The following is a 10,682-nucleotide window of genomic DNA, read 5'->3' as shown; positions in this document are numbered from 1 at the left end:
TTTATCAAATTATATTTTATTTTTGTTGTTTTTTTGTTACCTCCTTGAAGCCTGTTCTTTTCTAATGAGAGACTGAAAGGGAGTAGATCAAGACAGGAAAGGATGTGGAGAGGAAAAAGGATGAGTAGAGGGTGGGGAAATTATAATGTAGGAGAAAAGAATGTACATTTAATATAAAGGGGAAGAAGAATAAGGGGAAGTGCCTACGTTAAAGGTTTTGCATATTAGACATGTTTCAGACCCTTATAACTCTCTAAAATTAACTTGGGCTTCCTCCAGTCACAATCAGTTTTGTCAATCCATGGGCTGACAGTATGGATACTATACAATCTTTGTATAGTACAGGGCCCAGGGGTTTAAATACAACCAGCAATCTTGGCTGATTTCTGGCTGAAAATGATTAAAGGGCAAAATGGAATATAAGTTTTTTTGTCTGTAGTTGTGCTAGCTACAATATCTATCATATCAGCCTTCCTCAGTTCCCAGGTCCAGGCCTGAGAGTGGTGGGTTGGACCATGTTCCCCCATAATATTATGGAAGTCATACTCATAATGCAAAACATAAGACTTAGGAGGAAATAAAGGTGCAGGAAGTAGAAGGGCCTAGGAACTGATGAAACAATTTTAATGGGCCCATTGCTTGGAGACAGTACATTTACCATCCTTATATGTGTCTTCTACTCTCCTGAGCTTGGTGTATTGACACCATAATGTAATGCCAGATACCATCAAAGACATATTAATGGAGAGACTCACTTTTCAAACTGGCTCCAGTTGGATTCAAGAAGTGTTCCTTTCAGGTTGTTTCCAATGCCTATTTGGTGACATGCTTGATCCAGATCCAGTCTCATTGGGCTAGAACAAGAAAAAACTGGTGGTGAACTCAGAGTTTATCTGAATTTCTCAAATAATCCAATTACTAACCTTTATAGAGGACCAAAGGGCCTGTAGTGTATTGAGAAATTAATAGAGAATTCTGCCAACTGCTTGTCCCTAAGCTGGGGAAGCAATGGGGGAGGTCTTCAAAAAGTAATCCCATAGTGGTTAAAATACCTGGATATATGGAGTGCAGGAAGCATAAAACAAAGCAAAAGCAGGAGGTCTATCCACCCTTTCCTGGATTCTAATGAGAGTTTTGTTTTGCTCATAATGTTTAAGACTATATGCAGAAGTCTTTAATCTATGTCTAAAGCTTTAGCTGTTAATTGATAGATTTTGGATATGAAAGCCAGGTCATTATCAGACGCTATTGCTGGGGATGGGGCAAATCAAGGAACCAATTCCTGGAGAAGCTGTTAAACTATTTGAGCAATTTCAGTCTCAATGGGGAACACTTCTACCCATCCTGAAAAAGTATTTCTATAAACAAACAAATACATCTATCATGGCAGGCTGGATCCCAGTGAAGACAGTTTTCAAGAATTTGCCAGATGTTGGCCTCACATTCAGATCCCATACTGAATAAGAATTCTCTGTTTTGAATTTACTTGAGTACAAACCTGGCATCTTGATGAAACATCAGTTACCAAGATTTCTAGTCTAGAAATAGCATATTTTGGTCTAAGGAACTCAAGAACTTCTGTGGACACCAGGTATGTAGTCAGATGAAGACAACTGCCAGAGTCCTGCCAATTGTTTATGGAAGAATGATATATCTCTCTGGTGTCCTCCACCAATCTTTTGCATTTGAGCTGCCCATTTTCTTACATCCTCTATTTTATTTTGGTTATATCAATGAATCTCAGGCAATACTAGCACAGGATATGTCACCAGAATATCAATAGGCCCCACTGGTCTTAAGGCCATTTGTTGAACAGAAATATCAGCATCCCAGTTACCACTCTACTTGACTTAGTGGAGTCATGTTTTGATATCCTTGGCAGTGGATAACAGTAATTCATAGGAGAAGCCAAATAGCCTCTAGGAGGGCCAAGGTTTTTGCTTTTTTTCTTTTATTTTTATTTTCATTTTTCCCAGAAGTGAGAAGCTCTCTTTCTCTGTAGCTCAAAGTATGGATAAGTGCTATAGTAAAAGTATGGACTGATGGACTTTCCTTTTCCCCATTTAAGAGCCTGAGTCATATGATCAATTCTGATCTCTGGGGTAAGATACCTCAATAGGGGTCAAATTATTTCAGTTAAAATAACTGCTTCAGCTACTTGTTTCATCTTTTATTTTCAGATAGTCATGAATGAACACTTATGGATCATCCCGCAAGAGGGTAGAAGGATTGACAGCAGAGGGTTTCTCAAACCAGTTTGGAGAGTGGACAGGAATAGGGCCACACAGGCATCAGACAACTATTGTCCTGGTGTTCCTTAGAGGAAGTCCTCAATGGCCTGGAGTGCTGTAAGTACATGATTCTGACCCAGAGTTAATTTGTTTGTTTGCTTTTTAGACTAGCAGTAGCTATTACAGTTCTTAGAAAGATGGGCCATATTGTGGCTACAGTGCCCAAACTTTTGGACAAGTATATTATAGAGCATTTCAGTGGCCCAAAAGTTTGGGTTAAAATTCCTTTTACAATGTTTTGTTGTTGTTGTTGTTGTTGTTGACCACCAGGTCAGAAAGTTTTGAAACATCTGGAAGTGCTAGGGCTGGAGCTGAAATCAGAGCTACTTTTAAAGACAAAAAAAAATGCCTTTTGTTTAGTTTCAGTATAGATTAGGGTTGAATGACCCTTTGTGCTGGTATATAGAAGCCTTCTTATTCCTGCAAACTCTGGTGTCCACAGACAGCAAAACCTAGATCTTGAGCCTTTAACTTTGTCTTTGGAGTTAGAATCTGAAGATGGCTGCAAATCTACTCTTTGACCAGCTCCTTCTCTCTCCCCTCAGGTGGTAGTCAAGGTAGGTAGCCTCTGATGTTGGGCTTTCTTAGCAGACATTCTGTAGACCAAGGTCTGTAACTCTTGTAAGAATCCCCCAGTGTTCCTTTTATAAATTTTATATTAGTTATAGATGAAGAGATTATTTACTTATTATAAGAGTATGGTCCTGAAAAACCTCTGATGGAAGGGCAAAATGTCAGCATTTTATGTCTCATCAAACAGAGTTGGAGAATTTTTAAATCCTGGCAGAACCCAGTATATGTAAGTTTTTTACTGTAACGTCTCTCTGAGTCTGTATACATAAACGCAAAAAAAGCTTGATTCACTTCTTCCAATGGGAGGCTGAGGAATGCATATATCAGGTACAAGGCAGTATACACCAGTTTTTCTGGGAGAATTAGACTCAAGAGAATCAGGTGTTCAGGTTTCTTCACAGGTAAGAGAGGTGTATTCCAGAGTGACTGGCAGGACACGATGATGCCTGTCTTTCCATGCCAGGCAACAGGGACTGCAATTTTCTTCTTTGTTTCCACACTCTTGTGGCACAGTTAAATCTGGATGGGAGTAAACTAAGCAATTAATTAATTAGTTGAACAATTAGTTAATTTACAATTATAGAAACTTGGTGTTGGGCCAGCCCCAGGGAGTTGTTTTCTGCCCATACTCCTGGGAATATTTGATATCAATATGAGAGACAGTCCAACTTTATCTTTTGATTGGGGAAAGCTTTAAGCTAGATTGTAGTCAGAAGTTTTCCCATGTCCTGCCTGGTCCCATAGCTGCTCAGAACTAAGTATACACACAGAGGCTTATATTAATTAAAATTGCTCAGCCATCAGCTCAAGCTTACTACTAACTAACTTCACACTTAAACTCAGCCCATTTCTGTTAATCTGTATGTCAGCATGTATTCCATGGCTTTACCTGTGTGCCATTACATGCTGCTCCCTGGATGGCAGGCTGGCATCTCCTGACTCAGCCTTCCTCTTCCCAGAATTCTTTTTGTCTGATTACACCACCTATACTTCCTGCTTGGCTACTGACCAATCAGTGTTTTATTTACCAACCAATCAGAGCACCACATTCACGGTGTGCAGAATATCCCACAGCACTAGATGTTATTCTTCTGACAGTTGGCAAGACAGAAAAATTTTGCTGGGTATCTGTAAGTTTAACTGTATTTCATCATCAGAGAAAGTGACTTTGGCTTTCAGTTTATTCAAAAGTTCTTGTCTTTCAATCAGTTCTCTGTTGTAAAACTTATGAGCTACTCCAGCAGCAGGGATATATTTATATCTAAATTTTTTTTAACTTTTACAAATTATTTTCTAATATCTTTAGCCAACTGTGTGACAGAAGACATTTTTAGCAGCTGCCTTTATCCTTCTAAAAAGGCCATAATGAAAATGGTTTAAAGTCTTCTTGGTCAGTGTTGGACAGAAAGTAACTACATTATAACCAGACTGCAATATCCAAGAGCCATCCCCTGACCTAGCTGGGGCAAATTTTTCTACTTTTTCAGAAAACGGTAGGTTTTGAGTTTGCAGGTATACAGATCATTGGTTGAAACGGTGGCAAATCATAAAAGAGGAAGGAGTGGAACTTCCTCTTTTCCCTTACCCCAGGGCTGCTAGTGGAAGGAATGAACACACTTAAGGGAACTATTTCCCCCTTCCTGTGTTCATTCTGTTTAGTTTGTAGGGGTCCTGGATGAGAGTTCTGACCTTGTCTTCCTTCACACAGGGGCCAAATTTGACCTGGACCTTGAGCAGGAGTTGAGATAATAAACAAGTCAGCACTCCACAGTTGAAGTAACAGGTCATTTGGATTTCTCTGGGTAACCTGTCAGAGCCAAAAGGATTTGGGTCTCCAGTGATAGAGCATAGGATTTAAGCAGGATTGAGTGGTATGTGGAGGCTCACACAACAGAGAAATCATTGGAGAATAAAGAAAATGGAACTGAAAGAAATACATAGAAAGACACACAGAAACACACACATAAAGAGAGAGAGAGAGAGAGAGAGAGAGAGAGAGAGAGAGAGAGAGAGAGAGAGAAGGAGGGAGAGGGAGAAGGAGAGGGAGAGGGAGAGGAACATGACTTACCTCCCCCCCCCAAAAAAAACAGCTATGAGGTTCTTTGCGCAGCCCATTGGTAATGTGTTTTACATCTTTGGGCACACATATAGACGTGGATGATCAAGATGATTTCTGTTTAAGCTGTATAATTCTGATAATTAGAAATAATACTAGAATAGTTTTCATAACTGACACAGGAAAGTAACAGTATTCTCAGTTACAAAGACAGCTTTTTACACATTTAACTAAGACCTTAGAGCAATTTCAAAACAGACTAGCTGCCCCTGTAGACAGTACACAAAAGTTGGTTCCCAGATGTTTATTGCTAAATCAAGGTCAGACATGAAGCAACTTTGGTAGGCATAACCTTCTACAGTAATTCTCTTTCTGTATGTACCCCAACCATTCAAGGTTCAGATAAATGTTATTGTTAAGTGCTGAATTTCAATGTCATTCTATGTCTGGAAATGCTAACCACTCAGGCTATGTGCTTGGTCAAGCATTACTCACTGACCAGTCAGTGTGACCTTCCTAGCCTAAGAGAAACTATGTGATTCCTTATACATATCAGTTTGACTGTTTCTCCAATTGTTTATTCAAGAAATGCCTTTTGACACTGAAAATATAACTCATATTTGTGCAGTTTGTCTGTGAGGAGGGGGTTGTGTAGAGCTATATTAGGAGAGCTGTGGGAATGAGCTGCTGCTATGTAGACGACCCATGTGAAGGATGCTGGCATTCAGACCCACCTGATGTGGGATGTTCTGTATGGCAAATGTGTTGCTAAGTAGTCAATAAATAAAACACTGATTGGCCATTGGCTAGGCAGGAAGTGTAGGCGGGACAAGGAGGAGAATAAAGCTGGGAAGTGGAAGGCTGAGTCAGAGAGACACTGCCAGCCGCCATGATGACAAACAGTATGTGAAGATGCCGGTAAGCCACGAGCCATGTGGCAAGGTATAGATTAATGGAAATGGATTAATTTAAACTGTAAGAACAGTTAGCAAGAAGCCTGCCACAGCCATACAGTTTGTAACCTATATAAGTCTCCGTGTTTACTTGGTCGGGTCTGAGCGGCTGTGGGACTGGCAGGTGAGAGAGACTTGCCCTAACCGTGGGCCAGGCAGGAAAACTCAAGCTACACCCACCCCTTGACCCACCCAGCATCCTGACATCATCTTACATAAAGTCACCTTTTAGGGAAAAAACTTCCTTTTCTCCCTCCATTCTTCCTTCCTTTCTCTCTTGCTATGAGGTAATGCACACTTCCTCTTTTCCTTTCTTCCTTTTTCTCTTTCTCTTCTTCCCTATCCTCCCTTCCCCCAATAAAACTTTCCCCATGGATGCTGTGTCTACATGGTGTGAGTAACTTTCCACCACACCACACAACCGCCCCCCCAACATCTGCATGTTCTGTCTCCCTTACCCACCATGTACCTTGGCTCAAATCCACCAAGCCTGCCATGAGCCATTTTACAACATTGATGCTACATGACTCCACAGAGGCTCTCCTGGTGTATTCCTCTTGCTGGCTGGGAGTCTGAGACATGCTACAACCCCTGGAACCTTCAACACTCACTTTATCCCCACAATCTGTCTCTGTTCTTCTGTTCTGTCTCTGTCTGGCCCCTCCCTCCTGGGTCTGCTACTGCCACCACCCACACCTTCTTGCTTTGGTACATGAAGCTTGAAACTTCCCAGGGAAGATTTGTCCATCGTTCTGTTAAAAATGTTTACGTCCTATATACAAATGGAAATGTATGACTGATAAGGCTACGTGACTGTGTCTCTGATTGATTTCTAAATGCTTGAGGTTATCTGTTCTGTGTGTCTTGGAAAAAGAAAAAAACACATGACCACATGATCAGGTGCCATCTTGACTAAGGACAAAGACAAACAGGTCATATGGCCTCATGGCCTTAGGACTCCACCACCATCTTTACTAAAGGCAGCAGAAAGACACTTCCTGTCTATTTTCCAAGCATGGTCAGGGACAGTGTGTTCTTGCATAGGTGGGAGCCAGAAACCTATCTGCTGTGGGATAATGCTTTTGTACACTGGTTTAATAAAATACTGATTAGCCAGCAGCCAGGTAGGAAGTATAGTCAGGATAAGCGGACAAGGAGAATTCTGGGAAGAGGAAGGTTGAGTCAGGAGATGTTAGCCTAGTGTCCAGGGAGCAGCATGTAAGGGCACACAGGTAAAGACACAGAACACATAGTGACATATAGATTAACAGAAATGGGCTGAGTTTAAGTGTAAGAGCTAGTCAGTAGCCTGAGCTAATAACCAAGCAGTTTTATTTAATAAAGCTTCTGTGTGTTTACTTGGGTCTGAGAGGCTGTAGACCTGGCAGGAATGGGAAAACTTCAGCTACACCTATCCTCTCCCTTTCTCCCAGGCTCTCAGGCATTGGATGTGCCACATGCTGGTGATAAGGCTGGAAAGGACTCCAGAAAGGCATTTTCCTCTTCACAGTCTGACAGCTTTCAGTCCCCTGTGAGTGGGGCAGAATACTTCTGTGGCTCTCCAGAGGACCCATCTTCCTGACTCTACTGCTCAAGCCACATGCTCCCATGCCAGTAGGTAGGCTTCTCCAATGCTGGGGTAGAGTAGCAATCCTGGAATGCTTGGGAGATTCTGAAAAATTTTTTTTGTCTGTCTTGGAAATTTGGCTATTTCTGAAAAAGCATTCTGTACTTTGATATTTACATCAGAGAGTTACAAATATATGACAGTGGTAGAGTTCCAAAGAGAGTGCAGTTGCAATGGTGGACCTTATTAACAGTTTTGCCAGGTGATAGCCACCAGAAGCACTGGCCACAATGAAATGGAACAGACTGATATCTTGAAGGCAAGCTATGTACATGCTAACAAGGGTGGGGCCAAAGAAATCATCCAAGTCTCTGAATATAAGAACCAAAAGGGATTGTGAATGAATCCTAGATATTAAATTTTAGATTGTTTGCACTATTGTTGCTAAATTGTGGTTATACCATGTTTTTTCCTCTTAAAAGAATCAACTTTATTTTTGATATCTCAGGAAGACATTGAGAGATTTTAAACCTTTTCTTAAGAGTTTTGAAGATATTTAAATTTATTAGGCTATGGACAACATATCAGCTATTTTTATAGACAAAAATCAAGCCTAACTTTTCTAAAGTTACTAGGTCTCTTGATAAGAAAGTGTTCTAAGATATAAAGGCTATACACATTTTGAGGGTTTAAAAATGTTTTAAGATATATAAAGATTTGAGAATATAAAAAGTCTAGGCAAGCTTTGAGGGTCTCATAAAATGATTCAACATATAAATACCATCTACAGAGATATACATATATTATTTAAATGCTTCAGATTACTTTCTCCTTCCGAAATATTGTTATATTAAGGTTTCAAATGTTCAGATTTTAAAATTAATACAGTTCTGATACTGTTTTGCTATGGGATGTCGTTCTGTGTGCTGTGAATATGTGTTGTTCTGATTGGTTGATAAATAAAATGCTGATTGGCCAGTAGACAGTCAGGAAGTATAGGCGGGGTAAGTAGATGAAGAGAATCCTGGGAAGAGGAAAGGCCAAGTCAGGAGTTGCCAGCCAGATACAGAGGAAGCAAGATGAGAATGTCTAACAGAGAAAAGGTACCAAACCATGTGGCTAAACATAAATAAGAATTATGAGTTAATTTAAGTGTAAGAGCTAGTCAGTAATAAGCCTGAGCTAATGGCCAAGCAGTTATAAATAATATTAAGCCTATGGATGACTATTTTATAAGCAGCTGCAGAATGGCAGGTGAGAGAGATTTGTCTGGACCATGCGGGGCTGGGTCTGACACTGGAAAACTTCCAGCTACACTGTTTCTTTCCTCTTCTATGATATTGTTCTATTAAAATTTCCATAGTTCAAAATTTAACATTAATTTGGGTGCTGTTTGAGTCACAAGCTCATGATTTTATATTTTCTTTGGTTGTATTCCAAATATAAACTTATACTTCTCATCAGGACAAAGACATCTCTGTCCAATCTGTACCTGGCTCTCTAAACAACAACAAAAAAAGTACATACTTTTAATCAAAATCTGTAATTTTGCTAGAACTCAGAAGTATAATTCTAGATAATCATTATCTGCTTTTCTACAATTTGTATTTCAATACTGATTGGTAATACTATAAAAACTTTTATGTCCTTTTACAAAATGAGAAATCATATAAGCTTCAGAAGATCAAAAGAAGTCATAAAACTAGGATCCACTTCATAGAGATCAAAAGAACTCCAGATAGTTTTCCCAATCTGTTTATTCCTGAAGATGGTATTTTTCTCTCTGGAGCTCCTCCCCTCCCCAATTACCAAAACTATGGGCCTAAAAGTTCCAAGTAAGTTCATAAATTTTAACTTCTGCTCCCAGTTTGAACTTGTCTCAACAGGTTTCCATGTGGCTAGCAGACACATCTGAGCATCAGTTGATAACTGCAACCTGCTCCAAATGACCCAACTCTGGACTTGATCATGGCTGATATGAGCCAGTTCATTCAACACTATTGTTCCCTGTCTCTAAAACTGCATCAGATAACCACATGCTTCTGATAAATGTTCCATTGCTTAAATTTCCTCCTTACCTTTGACTAGTCCTCAGCCTTGTTGGGCTCTGATTATCTACACCCTGTTTCAACTTGAAGCAGCTATAAAAGAGAGTATATTGTCCTTGCCCCCAAAAAAGGCTAAATAGGCTAAGTAAAAGAGAAACTCCCTGGCATAGGGAACAAAATTTCCACCTATAATGCCCACTGACACACTAGGAAACTGGCCCCACAGCTGTAAATTAATATTGGTATTAATAAAATGGTTCTGCAAAAAGATAATATACTTGACCTTTTTGTAGAAACAAAGATGTATTATATGGTCTTAATATGATTGTTTCTATATAAATCATTCAGGAATTATATAGAAATCTGTACTCAAAGATCAGAACTACAGGGTTTTAAAATTGCAGCAGATGCAGATGTTGCTGCCTAGAAAAATCTTTTGCACATTTAGAAAAATCACTCTCCTTTCTAGCCTAAATAGTTTTGCAGGATGAAAAGGGACTTTACCTAAAATTTGTTCAATTGGTTCCCCTGCTCATCATTTCTTTAACAAGGGGCCTATGCAAGGCCTTAGGAGAGCAATGCTATTTCTATGTTAACCAATCAGGGATCATTAGAAACTCCATGACCCTGCTGAAAAAGTAGATCTGTAAAAGAGAAAGTGAGCAGCAACAAGAAAACCATCCTGGTATCTGCCTTAGTTGACCCCTTAATGATCTTGCTTCTTTTGAACACTTACACAGGGGTAGCCTAGGACCACCTGCATGTCAGATGTTTGCTTTGAGATTCACAATGACAAAACTGTAGTTATGAGATATCAACAAGCCTCAAACATTTTGAATTGGTATGGAGTTTTTGTATCATGGGAGAAATGTAAAGCTATATTTATTTGATTCAACTCTGGTTTATCATATACTCTATATGATAATAGAAATCGAAAGTTATAAAGATCTATTCAGATGAACAAAAGCTAACTTAAAAATTTACGTCTATACCTTCGCCAAATGTTCAACACCAAGATTCTAGACAATTTAAGTGAATGATGGCTTAGGTTTGATAGACAAGGTATTTGATAAACAAGATGCATATTTTATAATGGATTTTCTGGTCCCTGGAGAGGGTCATTTTTTCAGAGCTGGGCCACATCCCAACTCACAAGCCCCCTTTCTCCTATTTCCATTTGGCCCTGTGATCTTT

This window comes from Peromyscus eremicus, chromosome 1 (assembly GCF_949786415.1).
Source record: "Peromyscus eremicus chromosome 1, PerEre_H2_v1, whole genome shotgun sequence".
Lineage (NCBI taxonomy): Eukaryota > Metazoa > Chordata > Mammalia > Rodentia > Cricetidae > Peromyscus > Peromyscus eremicus.
The sequence above is the reverse complement of the archived record's forward strand: the minus strand, read 5'-3'. Positions refer to the sequence as shown.